We start from the raw sequence: 16,412 nt of genomic DNA on the forward strand, positions 1-16,412 counted from the left end.
GCAGGAGGCGCTGCAGGGCAGAGCTGTGTGTGAGGGTCTCAGTACTGGAATAGCAGGAGGCGCTGCAGGGCAGAGCTGCGTGTGAGGGTCTCAGTACTGAAATAGCAGGAGGTGCTGCAGGGCAGAGCTGTGTGTGAGGGTCTCAGTACTGGAATAGCAGGGGTGCTGCAGGGCAGAGCTGCGTGTGAGGGTCTCAGTACTGGAATAGCAGGGGGTGCTGCAGGGCAGAGCTGTGTGTGAGGGTCTCAGTACTGGAATAGCAGGAGGTGCTGCAGAGCAGAGCTGTGTGTGAGGATCTCAGTACTGGAGTAGCAGGAGGTGCTGCAGGGCAGAGCTGTGTGTGAGGATCTCAGTACTGGAATAGCAGGAGGTGCTGCAGAGCTGTGTGTGAGGGTCTCAGTACTGGAATAGCAGGAGGTGCTGCAGGGCAGAGCTGTGTGTGAGGGTCTCAGTACTGGAATAGCAGGAGGTGCTGCAAGGCAGAGCTGTGTGTGAGGGTCTCAGTACTGGAATAGCAGGAGGCGCTGCAGGGCAGAGCTGTGTGTGAGGGTCTCAGTACTGGAATAGCAGGAGGTGCTGCAGGGCAGAGCTGTGTGTGAGGTTCTCGGTACTGGAATAGCAGGAGTTGCTGCAGGGTAGAGCTGTGTGTGAGGTTCTCGGTACTGGAATAGCAGGAGGCGCTGCAGGGCAGAGCTGTGTGTGAGGGTCTCAGTACTGGAATAGCAGGAGGCGCTGCAGGGCAGAGCTGTGTGTGAGGGTCTCGGTACTGGAATAGCAGGAGGTGTAGGGCAGAGCTGTGCGTGAGGGGTCTCAGTCCTGGAATAGCAGGAGGCGCCACATGGCAGAGCTGTGCGTGAGGGTCTCAGTACTGGAATAGCAGGAGGTGCAGGGCAGAGCTGTGCGTGAGGGTCTCAGTACTGGAATAGCAGGAGGCGCTGCAGGGCAGAGCTGTGCGTGAGGGTCTCAGTACTGGAATAGCAGGAGGCGCTGCAGGGCAGAGCTGTGCGTGAGGGTCTCAGTACTGGAATAGCAGGAGGCGCTGCAGGGCAGAGCTGTGCGTGAGGGTCTCAGTACTGGAATAGCAGGAGGTGCTGCAGGGCAGAGCTGTGTGTGAGGGTCTCAGTACTGGAATAGCAGGAGGTGCAAGGCAGAGCTGTGTGTGAGGGTCTCAGTACTGGAATAGCAGGAGGTGCAGGGCAGAGCTGTGTGTGAGGGTCTCAGTACTGGAATAGCAGGAGGCGCTGCGGGACAGAGCTGTGTGTGAGGGTCTCAGTACTGGAATAGCAGGAGGTGCTGCAGGGCAGAGCTGTGTGTGAGGGTCTCAGTACTGGAATAGCAGGAGGCGCTGCGGGACAGAGCTGTGTGTGAGGGTCTCAGTACTGGAATAGCAGGAGGTGCTGCAGGGCAGAGCTGTGTGTGAGGGTCTCAGTACTGGAATAGGGGGTGCTGCAGGGCAGAGCTGTGTGTGAGGGTCTCAGTACTGGAATAGCAGGAGGTGCTGCAGGGCAGAGCTGTGTGTGAGGGTCTCAGTACTGGAATAGCAGGAAGCGCTGCAGGGCAGAGCTGTGTGTGAGGGTCTCAGTACTGGAATAGCAGGAGGTGCTGCAGGACAGAGCTGTGAGTGAGGGTCTCAGTAGTGGAATAGTAGGAGGTGCAGGGCAGAGCTGTGTGTGAGTGTCTCAGTACTGGAATAGCAGGAGGTGCAGGGAGAGCTGTGTGTGAGGGTCTCAGTACTGGAATAGCAGGAGGCGCTGCAGGGCAGAGCTGTGTGTGAGGGTCTCAATGCTGGAATAGCAGGAGGTGCTGCAGGGCAGAGCTGTGTGTGAGGGTCTCAGTACTGGAATAGCAGGAGGTGCAGGGCAGAGCTGTGTGTGAGGGTCTCAGTACTGGAATAGCAGGAGGTGCAGGGCAGAGCTGCGTGTGATGGTCTCAGTACAGGAATAGCAGGAGGTGCTGCAGGGCAGAGCTCTGTGTGAGGGTCTCAGTACTGGAATAGCAAGAGGCGCTGCAGGGCAGAGCTGTGTGTGAGGGTCTCAGTATTATCTTAATCGGAATGGAACCCAACTGCTGCCACTAATAATTAAAAATAAATAGTTTAAAAAAAAATCAGCTTTTAAAGGAAGCATGGGAAAAAGAGAGTTGAACATAGCTGCAGAGAGCTTTCCTGCAGGAATGCCGCAGGACAACCCCGATGGTTCGGGGAGGGAGGACATGGCGGGGGGGGGTGACAACCCGGAAGGTATGGCTTCCGGACTGCCGGCAGAGGGGGGTGACCCCAAGATTCTACGGTGATAGCAGTTGTACACTCCCAGGAGTTCCTGGCATCGTTGGATCTGACGGAAGCATATCTTCATATCCCTATTTTTCAGGCACATCAGCACTATCTGCGGTTCATGGTCCTGGGACAGCACTTCCAGTTTCAGGCACTCCCCTTCAGCTTGGCAATGGCACCTCGCGTCTTCACCAAGATCATGGTGGTCGTGGAGGCGGCCTTATGTGGGCAAGGAGTTCTAGTCCATCCCTATCTGGACGATTGGCTCATTCAGGCGAAGTCGGAAGCCAGTTGTCAGGCAGCGGTACAGACGGTGCTTCGAACCTTGCAATCGTTAGGCTGGGTAGTGAATTTGGCAAAGAGCCATCTGGTACCCTCGCAGACTCTGGAATATTTGGGAGCATTCTTCAACACCACAAAGGCAGAGTTTTTCTGACGAACGAGAGGGCTCGCAAGCTTCAATGGCAGATTCGGCGGTTGACGAGGTTGACGATTATCACTACTTGGGACATGTTGCAGGTGCTCGGGTCCATGGCTTCTATCTTGGAGCTGGTTCCATGGGCTTTTGCTCACCTGCATCCCCTCCAGAGTGCACTCTTGGCTCAGTGGAGTCCGGTGTCGCAGCATCACCAACCCGTTTCTATTCCTCCAGAGACCAGGGCCAGTCTGTCGTGGTGGCTCCACACCCCCAACCTTCTGAAAGGGATGTCCTTGGAGATTCCGGATTGGGTAGTCCTGACCACGGGGAGCAGTTTGCCAGAGTCAGGCAGCTTAAGGCTCCTGGTTGAACGTAGAGGCGTCTTGGTCTATCAATCAGTTGGAAGCCAGGGCGGTGCTTTTGGCTTTGCTTGCCTTTCAGCCTTTACTCCAAGGGCGGTCAGTGAGAGTGCTATCAGACAATGCGACCATCGTAGTGTATATAAACAGACAGGGGGACACTCGGAGCCATGCGGTCTCACTCGAGATTCAGGACCTGATACAGTGGGTGGAACATCATCTGATACAGATCTCTGCATCTCATATTGCCGGAGTCGAAAATGTGCAAGCTGACTATCTCAGTCGCACACTTCTGGATCCGGGGGAATGGGAGTTGTCAGACGCAGCGATGCGCCTCATTCGCGAAAAGTGGGGTTGTCCACGGGTTGATCTCATGGCAACTCGTCACAATGCGAAGGCCCCTCGGTTTTTCAACAGACGCAGAGATTACGGCGCCGAGGGCATAGATGCCCTGGTCCTCCCCTGGCCTCAGGGGGTGCTGCTCTACGTGTTTCCTCCTTGGCCTCTGGTGGGCAAAATCCTGCGGCGGATAGAGAGTCACCCAGGGGAGGTGGTCCTCGTAGCCCCGGAGTGGCCTCGCCATCCTTGGTTCGCAGATCTGTTAAATCTAGCGGTCGAGGGTCCCTTACGACTCAGTTATTTCCCCGGTCTACTACATCAGGGTCCCGTATTTTCGGATCAGGTCGTTCGCTTTTGTCTAGCGGCATGGCTTTTGAGAGGAGGCGTTTACGGGCAAAAGAATATCCGGAGACGGTAATTACTACCCTCCTTCAGTCTAGGCGGAAGTCCACCTCCGTGGCGTACGTTCGAGTCTGGGAAAGTCTTTGAGGCTTGGTGTTTGGCAAAGGGGACTCCGGTCTTGCGTGCTTCGGTAGCACAAGTGGTATCTTTCTTACAGGACGGGTTGGTTAAAGGTCTTGCTCTCAATTCCCTTAGAGTCTAGGTGGCAGCGTTGTCCTCTTTGAGGGGAAACATGGATGGCTATCACTTGTCCTCTCATCCGGATGTGGTACGCTTTATACAAGGGGTCAAGAATTTGCGTCCCCCTGTGCGGAAGGTTTGTCCTCCTTGGAACCTCAACCTGGTCCTTCGGGGTTTATGTGAGTCTCCTTTCGAACCCATTCGGAGGGCTGTGTTGAAGGATGTAACCTTGAAGGTGATTTTCTTAGTAGCCATCTGTTCTGCAAGGCATATTTCAGAGTTGCAGGCCTTGTCTTGTCAGGATCCTTTCCTTCAGATATCGGATAGGAGTGTGTCTTTCCGGACAGTTCCATCTTTTCTACCGAAAGTAATTTCTTCCTTTCATGTTAATCAGTCAGTGGAACTGCTGGCTTTTTCGGATTTATCTGATTCAGAGCCACATGCGCGGGAGCTTTGGCTTCTCGATGTCCGCAGAGCGTTGCTTCGCTATCTTAAAGTCACAAATGGTTTTAGGTGCTCTGACCATCTTTTTGTACTATGGAGTGGTCCGAAGAAGGGCCTTCAAGCTTCCAAAACCACTATTGCCAGATGGCTTAAGGAAGCTATTGGATCAGCTTACATTCTCAAAGGTAAGCCAGTACCGGAGGGTTTGAGGGCCCATTCCACCCGGTCTCAGTCGGCTTCTTGGGCAGAGGCTCACTTGGTTTCACCAGAAGAGATTTGTAGGGCGGCAACTTGGAAGTTGCTACATACTTTTGCTAGGCATTATCGCCTAGATGTGGCAGATCGGGAGTCTCAGTCTTTTGGCGAAAGTGTATTGCCCGCGGGACTCTCCAGGTCCTACCCTGTCTAGGAAGCTTTGGTACATCCCAGGAGTCTGGACTGATCCGGTACGTACAAGGAAAAGAAAATTTGGTTCTTACCTGATCAATTTTGTTTCTGTAGTACCAAGGATCAGTCCAGAGTCCCGCCCAGGGATCAAGACAGTTGGAGAGTCGTCCACTTTCCTATTGGTTCCTTGTTATCAGAGACAAATTTTTGTTCATTGTTCAGAAATTTATAATTCAATGGGGTTTTTTTACGATGTTTGGTATTCAGCTTTGGTACAGATTAATACTGAGAAACTGCAGGGGGCATCAGCATAGTTAAAGCAGTGGCAGTTTTACTTTCTCTGTCGCCGCCTGCTGGCACAGTTGTATGAACCCAGGAGTCTGGACTGATCCTTGGTACTACAGGAACGAAAATTATCAGGTAAGAACCACATTTTCTTTTGTTCTCCCCTCTCTGCTTCCTCCTATGCTGAAGGGAAAGGGTTGGACAGAGAAAGCAATCAAAATGTTTGATCCCTCAAAGATCACTTTAATCTTCAAATCAAAGATAATTCTAAAAATATAGCACAGTAAACATGCTGGGAAAAAAGTGTGAAATCAAGAATCAATGAGAGGAACAAGCCTTCACCCCATCTGTGAGCTGATCCTGTAGGAGCACTGATTTACTTTGCACCTCTTGAGAGCATGTAAAATGTTCTTCCGTTTAATGGGCAAACCTAATCCTTCTCACCTGGGAAAGGCAGAGTTTAGATTCTGATTCATAAATCACTGCCATCATTAAAGAACCTCAAGGGTTGTTATAATGGGATTGGAATTTGGAGAGAAGGTGATAATAATGAGTCTATATGGGCAAAATACATCTAATCACGAGGTTTTAACAATTTTATTGATGCAAGTAAATAATCTTTCGTACTGAACTCACAAAATATTTCTCTCCTCAGGCTTATGAATCCTCTTTATGTAAATATACAACAAACAAACCACAATTACAGAGGAACCAGACGTTCTCACTCACTTCATATAAATGTTATCTAGAAATCTATGGGAAATCGTCTCAGAACATAATGTGCTCTTACAGTCATCTGCCTCTTGCCCACATAGGGCTGCAACCAGTTTCATGTATGTGGTACTCACAGTCACCTCATTTACTCTTTCCCAATATTTTTTCTTTTTTTAAAAGAGTGCAATCATGCATATTGTCACCAACGTTAAAACCCTTTTTCCTTACTGCTTAACTTCAGTCACTTCTAACCACTTATCTTTTTTTTTTTTCAAAATAATTTTTATTAATAGGAAGACGTTACACTTAATAACACTGAGTACAAGACCACTTATCCTAATTCTTGCCCAACACCGTAGTGCTCCAAACTTTAGTGTTCTGTTTTTCAATGCTGCTTTCCACCGCACTTCACGTGTGCTGTGCTCGCTGTTCCCACCGCGCTTCACCCGCACTCAATCTTCTTTTTCAATACTGCTTTCCACCACGCTTCACTCGCTGTTCCTGCCGCGCTTCACTCGCGCTCAATCTTCTTTTTCAATGCTGCTTTCCACCACGCTTCACTCGCTGTTCCCGCTGCGCTTCACCCGCGCTCAATCTTCTTTTTCAATGCTGCTTTCCACCGCGCTTCACTTCACGATTCACTCGCTGTTCCCGCCGCGCTTCACTCGCGCTTGTCTGCCACTTTGTTCACGCTGTGAACCTCCCGACATCGGCAATGTTTCGGCGGCCACTACCGCCTTCTTCAGGGGAATTTCCTATTAAGCCAGGCACATTAAACTCACTACTCACAATTATTTAGATTTAAACAACTTTTTAATAAATCTCACAACGCTGCCACTCAAAACAATCAGACTTACTTTCAGTTATACGGCCGAACCCGGCTCCTTCTCACAGCACACTTTCAGAAATGGCGCTTCTCGCTCAAGCACTCCCTCTGGAAGGAGTCTTTTTAAATGAATCAGCCCCCTCCACTGTGTACCAATCAGCTTCATGTTAGATATACCCACCAAGCAACCTCTTTGTTGAGACCTTCAGGATGTACGGACCTCGGTTTAAATAGCCACTTCTGCTCTTTCTGCAATAGTCTTTGCTTGACATTACCCCCTTGTTGATCTTTCTTTAAAACTTCAAGCACTGTACACTTAAGATCTTCAGACGTGTGCCCCTTTTCAGTGCAATGTTGCACCAAGGGTGCTTCCATTTTTAAACATTTTAAAGCACTTTTGTGCTCTATGAGGCGAGTTTTAAATTTTCTTAATGTTTTACCCACGTACAGGAGTTTACAGGTGCACCAGATGACATAAACTACAGCACTCGTAGTACAAGATGTTCTTGTGATAGGAACATAGCCCTTCAACTTATCTAATGGAATCTGAATATTAGTGTGAGCAACAATGAGTTGCATGGGTAATGGCCCACCTCCTCAGTAATTGTTTTATCTGCTTGCTTAAAGAAACAGTGAACCACTCTCTCTTTAATATTACTTCCACGTTTGTAAGCCACCAATGGCTGATCTCTAAATATTGGGTATAATTGCAGAATGTGCCAATTTTTCTTTATTCTAGAAGCCACCTCATTTATACCCTCTGACATGTGTCTTACCATTCTCAATCTTTTTGTTTCTTCTTTTACGTGCGGGTTTAACAGGAGATCTGTTATTCCACCTGGCCCGTTTTAAGGCCTGCCGGACAACATACTCTGGATACTCCCTTTCCAGGAACTTCTGTCTTATCTCCTTAGACCGTTCCATAAATTCCTCAGTGGTTGAGCAAAGCCTTCTCAACCTTAGGAATTGTCCAAAGGGAATACTATCTACTACTTTCCGAGCATGGCAACTTGAGTAACTTAATAAAGTATTCCTGGCAGTGGGTTTTTTATAAATTGTGAAGAAAAACCGCCCTGCTTCAATGGAAATCTGAATGTCCAAACATGGAACCCTTGAACCCCCCAAAGGTTTAGTTAAATTGTAACGAAGGGTCACATGTATTCAACCAGCTTCCAAATTCTTTAAACAATTCCTGCCCTCCTACCCAAAGGATCACAGTGTCGTCTATGAAATGACGCCAAAGTAATATCTGCTGTCTATATGAACAAACTTCCAACCATTTCTGCTCAAACCACCCCACATTCAAGCAAGTGACACTGGGGCCATAGTGGCCCCCATCGCCGTACCACCCACCTTTTGGTAGTACAGCCCATCAAACAAAGAAATTCTGCTTTAAAGCTATCGTAGCTAAAGTAATTATAAAATGCACAGGGGTTCGATCTCTAATCCCTCTCTCTGTTAATGTATCCTGTGTAACTCGTAGGGCAGCGTCTTGGGGGACATTAGTATATAATGGCACCGCATCAATGGTGGCCAAAGCGACTCCCTCCAATGGAATCTGGAATTCTTCCAATACTTTAATGAGGTCGCTCGAGTCCCTGATATAAGAGGGAAGGTTTGGAACTAAAGGTCTGAAAAAGACATCCACAAACTGGGATAATTCTTCAAGTAAAGACCCTCGCACCAAAGACTATTGCAGAAAGAGCAGACATGGATATATAAACCGAGGTCCGTACATCCTGAAGGCCTCAACAAAGAGGTTGCTTGGTGGGTATATATAACATGAAGCTGACTGGTACAAAGCGCAGGGGGCTGATTCATTTAAAAAGACTCCTTCCAGGGGGAGTGCTTGAGCGAGAAGCGCCATTTCTGAAAGTGTGCTGTGAGAAGGAGCCGGGTTCGGCCGTATAACTGAAAGTAAGTCTGATTGTTTTGAGTGGCAGCGTTGTGAGAGTTATTAAAAAGTTGTTTAAATCTAAATAATTGTGAGTAGTGAGTTTAATGTGCCTGGCTTAATAGGAAATTCCCCTGAAGAAGGCGGTAGTGGCCGCCGAAACATTGCCGATGTCGGGAGGTTCACAGCGTGAACAAAGTGGCAGACAAGCGCGAGTGAAGTGCGACGGGAACAGCGAGTGAATCGTGAAGTGAAGCGTGGTGGAAAGCAGCATTGAAAAAGAAGACTGAGCGCGAGTGAAGCGCGGCGGGAACAGCGAGTGAATCGTGAAGTGAAGCGTGGTGGAAAGCAGCATTGAAAAAGAAGACTGAGAGGAGGAAGTGACGTCACCGAGGGAGATGGCTGCCTGAGGCTCGAGCTCCGCTCCCCACCGCAACGTTATCGGCGACCATCCGCTTTAAAATTGCAGTTTTCACGGCAAAACTCTAAATCTAGCAGGGGGGAGCTCCGATGGCTCTTAAAAAAAAAAAACCCCGGACTTGCAGCATTTTGCCTTCACGGCAGCAGCCGAGCAGCAGCAGGGCAAAATGGCCGACCACGTGGCCGCGGCAGAAAGCACAGAACCACCAGCTAGCCTCGGAGGAGGAAGAAACGCCACGGGCAGAGGGTGAGCATGCTGTGACCCGGGAAGACTTCCAGCGGTGGTTTGGGGAAATGAGAGAAGGGCTGGGGCACCTGAAATGTGAAATACAGCAAATTGCTGCTGACCTCCGCAGAGACTTTGCTGGGCTGGGGGAGCGCATAGACACGCTGGAAACCCAGCATGAAGAACAGTGCACTAATATAACGTTTATACAAAATGAAAGGGGGACTCTGAAGCAAGGAATGAAGGATCAGGCGTGCTGGCTGGAGGATCGCTCCAGGAGGGGTAACTTGCGCTTTCGGGGGGTCCCGGAGGAAGAAAAGTATCAAGACTGTCAAAAAGTCATAACGGACATTTGTGCTCAAATTTGGCAAGCCTCACAGACGGAGGAGACCCTTCCTGAGATACAGCTAGATAGAGCTCACAGAGCTCTTACTAAGCCCAGGGGCAATTTCCCCAGAGATATCGTGGTCTGTTTCCACAGTTTTACAATTAAAGAAAAAATTCTTCAGAAAGCAAGGAACCTGGAGGGCTTTCAATGGCACGGAGTGAAAATTGAGATTTTTCAGGACTTGTCACCTATTACAATTAAAAAAAAGACGAGAATTCCGAGAGGTGCTCCAAGTACTGCGTGCAGGAAATTATAGATACAAATGGTTGTTCCCCTCCGGCCTCCAATTTACAATCCAGGGAGTCGCATCCAGAGTGTCAACCGTGGAGGAAGCGGCAAAAATCCTACAGGCGGCTGGTCTTATGAAATCAAGTCAGGCTGCTAAGCCCTCAGAGGAGATGAGGCCTTCCGTGACAGCTTCACAGCGTTGGCAGAGAGTTACCTACGGAGGGAAAAGGCTACGCAGGAATATCAGCAACCATCGAGAGGCCAAAGCTACAGAGACTTGAGTACATTGGATCAGCATGCAGGTTATCCTTTGCTGAGTTATGAAAAAGGTGGATAGGTGTCACAGGTGCTGGCTCCACCGAGATGGGGCGAACCCCGTGTTTAGAAAGTTTGTTTAATATTGTTTATCAGTATACTGCGAAATGTACGCATACAGTTTTTATGTTCTGATGGTTAACTGGTTTTGAATAGATCAGTAGCAGGGGCGAGGGGTGGGGGGCTCTTGGGATGTTAGCCAATCTCTGAGTCCTCCACAAGCAGGGGAGGATGACTGATGGTATGAGGGGGAGAGGGCGGGAGGGGTGCAGGTGCCTGAGTGGGAAGATAGGACAGCGGTGGCAGACTTGATATTTCTGTCACTAGTGAGGTGGACGGGAAGTTCGACAGAGATTGAGTGTATTGAGAACTTTAGAAGCAGTCACGAACACACAACTTGTGGGTGAAGTAAAAGTCATGTCCTGGAATGTAAAAGGACTCAATTCCTTCCACAAGAGGAAACAATTATTACAGGACGCGGTTAGGGACAAGGTACATATACTACTATGTCAGGAGACGCATTTGCGAAAGAAATATGAGAAACTTATGATCTCACACCATTATCCTGTACAGTTCTATGCAGCAGCTAGTGTGGGGCACAAGTATGGGGGAGTGGGGATACTATTCTCTAAGGATCTGACAGTAGACACAGGGTCTGTAGTAAGAGATGTAGAATGTCGGTATATTATAGTGAAATTCAAAATGGGAAACAATATGTACACCGTATCTACGCGCCAAATATGGGGCAGGGACCCTTCTTTGAAAAACTATCGGAGACTTTAAAGCAGTGGGTGGAAGGTTCACTAATAATAGGGGGGGATTTTAACCTGACCAGATACCCCTTTCTCGATTCCAACGGTGGGGGGGGGGGGGGGGAGCAGTCACTCACACAGACACAGGAAAGGGTTAAAAATCTTAATGAGAGCCTGGCATCTCCTGGATATATGGAGACTGCACCATCCTACAGAAAGGAATTACTCATATTACTCATCCGCACATAAATCTTATTCCAGAATAGATTACTTTCTGGTGGATAGGGACCTGGCAAATAAAGTATGGCATCAGAGATATGTCCCACCCCTTGGGCCGATCATGCGGCTATTAAGCTCACTTTATATAAACTAGGCCTCCAATCTGGCGATCGTTTCTGGCGCCTGCTGGCGGATGCTGAATATGTCACCCAACTTAAAGAAGAAATGGAGACATTTTTAGAAGAAAATAAGGATGAAGGGGTGTCCGCCAACATGCTATGGGACTGCTTTAAGGCTGTGGCAAGGGGTAAACTAATTGCTAGAGCATCCTACCTACTAAAAAAGAGAAACAGCAGAAGGACTGAAATTCTACAACTACTAGGGAAATTAGAAATAAGGCATAGGAGGGTGAGGGGGGGACGATTTAGCGAGGCAACTCGTGTCTCTAAGAGAAGAATTAAAGACCCTATCATTGGGAGAAATAGCCTTTCAAATGGATAGGGCCAAACAGGAGGTTTTTGAAGGGGGCAATAAAGCAGGGAGGTTACTGGCACGTCGGTTAAAGGTGAGGGCAACCCAGAACCAAATTTTAAAAATTAAGTCTGAATCAGGGGCGTTACTTACCGATACTGAAGATATACGTGAAAGATTTATTCAGTTTTACCAAAAACTGTATTCACAGCAAAAGGAGATAAGGCAGCATGATATAGATATCTATCTAGAGGGTGTCACTCTGCCACAGGTAGAGGAGGTACAACAAAGATATTTAAATAAACCTATCACGGCTGAAGAGGTGTCCAAGGCTATAGCTGGTTTGAAATCTGGCAAATCCCCGGGTGTAGATGGATATACCGCCAGTTTCTATAAATCGCTTCGAGAGGTGGTTACCCCACTTCTGGTGGAAGCTTTTAACAATCTATTGTTAAATGGGGAAATAGCTAAAGATGCTAATAAAGCGGGGATCACCATACTGGCTAAACCGGGCAGGGATGTCAGCCTTTGTGGTTCGTATAGACCCATTTCATTAATTAATTTGGATTTAAAACTCTTGGCTAAAATCCTGGCTACTAGACTGGGACATGTGGCTTCATCAATAATACATCCAGATCAAACTGGCTTTGTTCCTGAAAGATTAGCGGGAGACAATGTGAGGAGGGTCACGGATTTAATCTGGTATGCTAAAGTCAAACAACGCCCCATGGTACTATTCACAGTCGATGCGGAAAAGGCATTCGACCTAGTTAACTGGGATTATCTTTTTTCAGTACTCCATAGGATGGGGATGGGTGGTAATTTTCTCACTTGGCTTCGGAAACTATACACTAATCCCAATGCGCGTATTAAGGTGAATGGGGGATATTCAAAGGTCTTTCCGATTGAAAGGGGAACCAGTCAGGGTTGCCCCCTGTCCCCACTCTTATTTGCTCTATACTTAGAGCCATTAGCTGAATATATCCGATGCTCAGGGGAGATCCAGGGGATCAGAATAGGGGAACAGGACTATAAACTTTCGCTATTTGCAGACGATGTGCTTTTCACTGTGGTGGATCCTTCCAACTCCCTACCGTACTTGGTAAGCGCATTAAACACATTCAGTGGGGTCTCTGGCTATAAATTGAATATGGACAAATCCAAGATACTTAATATAACTCTTAATTCTGCAGAGATGCGAGAGATACAACAAAAGTTCCCTTTTAAATTGGTTAAAAAATCCTTAAAATATTTGGGAGTCAGAATAGGGGCGGAGCAAGGGGACTTATATCCCTTGAATTATGAACCCATTTGGAACACAATCAAGGATGATCTGCAAAAATGGGAAAGACTGGAGTTGTCCTGGTGGGGGAGGATATCTACAATCAAGATGAATGTTCTCCCTCGGCTTTTATATTTATTCCAAGCTCTGCCGATTCCTGTCCCATCCTCAGACCTGCGTCTATGGCAGAGGCATCTATATCGTTTCTTGTGGAGAAGGCGACCGCCCAGGGTTAGCGGAAAGGTTTTGCAATTACACAAGGATAGAGGTGGATTGGGTGTACCTTGTTTACAGTATTACTATGCTGCAGCTCAGCTCAGATATGTTATCGACTGGCATGTGGAGGGAAGTCAGAAACGATGGGTGTCGCTTGAGGGAGCTCTCTTGGGAGACCTACCTCCAAAAATGTTGGTCTGGCTTCCACAGAAGGAGATCTCCCCGTCTATTATACACACTTTATCCATCTGGGAGGCGTGGCGAAAAGAGCTGGTGGGGGACCGAACGATATTTTTTAAAACCCCTATTTTCTATAATAAAGCTTTTCCCCCGGGAGTTTCTAAGGTTGCTGCCTCTAGGTGGAGGTCCTTTGGGTGTGAATCTCTGGAACAGGGGGACGATCAAGGAATTTTCTGAGCTCTCTACCGACTTCCCTTTATCGAGAGCAGACCAATACTTTTACCTTCAACTTAGGCACTATATGTCACAACGCTCAGTTATGACCGATTTACGCAAAGGTAAATCACTTTTTGAAGGTTATTGTGATAATGCCAATAAACTTAAGAAGGCTTTATCCAGGCTATATACTCTACTCAATAAAGATTTGGCAGTGCCCCCAGCACATATTGTTAACTGGGAAAAGGGCTTGGGAGGAAAATTGTTGACGACTGAATGGTCAGATTGTTATAGGGCTGCTAAGAAGGGGTCAGTGTCAGCTTCTATAATAGAGCAAAATTATAAAATGTTATATCGATGGTACTTGACCCCGATGAGATTACATAAATTCTATCCATCAGTCTCAGACCAATGTTGGAGAGAGTGTGGGAAACAGGGCACTTTTATTCATATTTGGTGGGAGTGTGGCCCAATACAGGGATACTGGAACATGATAAGTGGGCTTATATTTGAGATCATGAATGTATTAGTTCCTGTACAACCAAAAATATTTCTTCTGAACATTTTTCCTCCTGAGTATGGTGATGGGGACACCTACCTAATACAGCAGATCACTCAGGCTGGCAGGGCGGAGCTGGCTACGCTATGGCGTCAGAAGGAGATACCGTCGTGTGACGGGTACTTCAGCGTCTGACTAAAGTGTGGTATCTTACCCAGCTGACAGCTATCAAACAGAAGACTTTGAAGAGGCCCCTGTCCCAGTGGATTTATTTTGAATGTTGGAAGCGGCAACAGGAGGGGTAGACTGAGGAGGAGGGGTTGCATTATGCTATGCTAGAGTATATATATATATGTCCTGACTATTCACATTATGGAGCGTTCTACTGAGCGTGTCTCACCTATCTCAAGGACTTTGTACTTCTAGCACCTCCTTTAATCTGTATGATATACTTGGGGTACCGATGTATTACAGTAACATGTCATTGCTTCCTGGTACTTTGTATGCTACGTGTCTGTCTTGTGATAACAGTGATAGGAAGGGGGGTGGTGAGGGAAGGGGAGAGGGGGGTAGGTAATCACAAACCTCAAGCATTCAATACGAGACTATCTTCAAAATTTCATATTTATTATTATTATTCTTTATGCCACAATTCTGTTACATTTGCCATACATGTATGTTTTGAGATGCACATACTTGCTACATGTTTATATGCTTAAATTACAAATAAAAAAAGAAAAAGAAGATTGAGCGCAGGTAAAGCGCGGTGGGAACAGCGAGTGAATCTTGAAGTGTGGTGGAAAGCAGTATTGAAAAAGAAGATTGAGCGCGAGTGAAGCGCGGCGGGAACAGAGAGTGAATCGTGAAGTGAAGCGTGGTGGAAAGCAGCATTGAAAAAGAAGATTGAGCGCGAGTGAAGCGCGGCAGGAACAGCGAGTGAAGCGTGGTGGAAAGCAGTATTGAAAAAGAAGATTGAGTGCGGGTGAAGCGCGGCGGGAACAGCGAGTGAAGCGTGGTGGAAAGCAGCATTGAAAAACAGAACACTAAAGTTTGGAGCACTACGGTGTTGGGCAAGAATTAGGATAAGTGGTCTTGTACTCAGTGTTATTAAGTGTAACGTCTTCCTATTAATAAAAATTATTTTGAAAAAGTGGTTAGAAGTGACTGAAGTTAAGCAGTAAGGAAAAAGGGTTTTAACGTTGGTGACAATATGCATGATTGCAGTCTTTTAAAAAAAGAAAAAATATTGGGAAAGAGTAAATGAGGTGACTGTGAGTACCACATACACAAAACTGGTTTTAGCCCTATGGGCAAGAGGCAGATGACTGTAAGAGCACATTATGTTCTGATACGATTTCCCATAGATTTCTAGATAACATTTATATGAAGTGAGGGGGAACGTCTGGTTCCTCTGTAATCGTGGTTTGTTTGTTGTAAATAATCTTTCACGTGTACCTCTGATATTGGTGGGGAAATTAAACTGTGTTTCAGATCCTGCTATGAATAGATCTGGAAAGACCACCAGGGGAAGGCCAGATCAACCTAAGGGGATTCCATATCTGTGCAAAGCTTTCTCTCACTAATACGTGATGTACGTATCATCCAGCAGGACGAGATTACATTGCATCTTTTGCACATGGTTCAATGTCCCAATAAGATAAGATTTTTATTCAGATTCGCTATTTGCAAAAGCTAATATTTGACCCCTTGGTAATTTCTGACCATGTTCTTGTGTGGTTGGATTAAGATTTAAGTGAGCATAAGAACACATTTAGGAAATGGCATTTTCTCTCTTATCTTGTTTCTGATATTGTTTTAAAGGAGATGGAAAAATTACGTAACATTTAATCAGAAATATGAAAATAACCCTGTCATGTACTGGGAAATTTTAAAAGCTGGCCTTCGAAATGAAATAATTGCATGTACTAGTGCACACTGGAAGATGGCCAACAGCAAAACCCTAATTTAGGTAAAAGGTTAAACAGGGAGAAAAGGAAATTAGTGAGACAAACATCCACTAAGATACTGTAATGTTAGTGGGTCCTTGTGTTGTGCTGTGATGGACGCAGCCTAGAAAGTGAACCTGCTAGGCCCATACTGACAGCTGACGCTGCGACAAGGCTGGACTTTCACCTATACCATCCCTGTTCCCTGCAGCTTGAGCCCATGGGTTCCAGGGAATGGCAGGACTTAGGACAGAGTCAGGATGAGAGAGTCCGGGCCAGGCCAAAGTCAGGGCAGGCAGCAGTCAGGTCAAGGATCAGGGCAGGCAGTGGTCAAGTCAGGCCAAGGCTCAGAGCAGGGCCAGGTGCAATTGAGGTCCGAAGCAGAGGTCAGCAGCAAGCAAGAGAGTAGTCCAGGTCCATAGCAGAGGTTAATGGCAGGCAGGCAGGCGAGGCACCGGGCTGATGCAAGGCAGAATGAGGCAGGGCGGATTGGATAAGGCACAGGAACACAGGATCAAGGCAGGCTCAGGAACA

This window comes from Rhinatrema bivittatum, chromosome 8 (genome assembly GCF_901001135.1).
Source record: "Rhinatrema bivittatum chromosome 8, aRhiBiv1.1, whole genome shotgun sequence".
NCBI lineage: Eukaryota > Metazoa > Chordata > Amphibia > Gymnophiona > Rhinatrematidae > Rhinatrema > Rhinatrema bivittatum.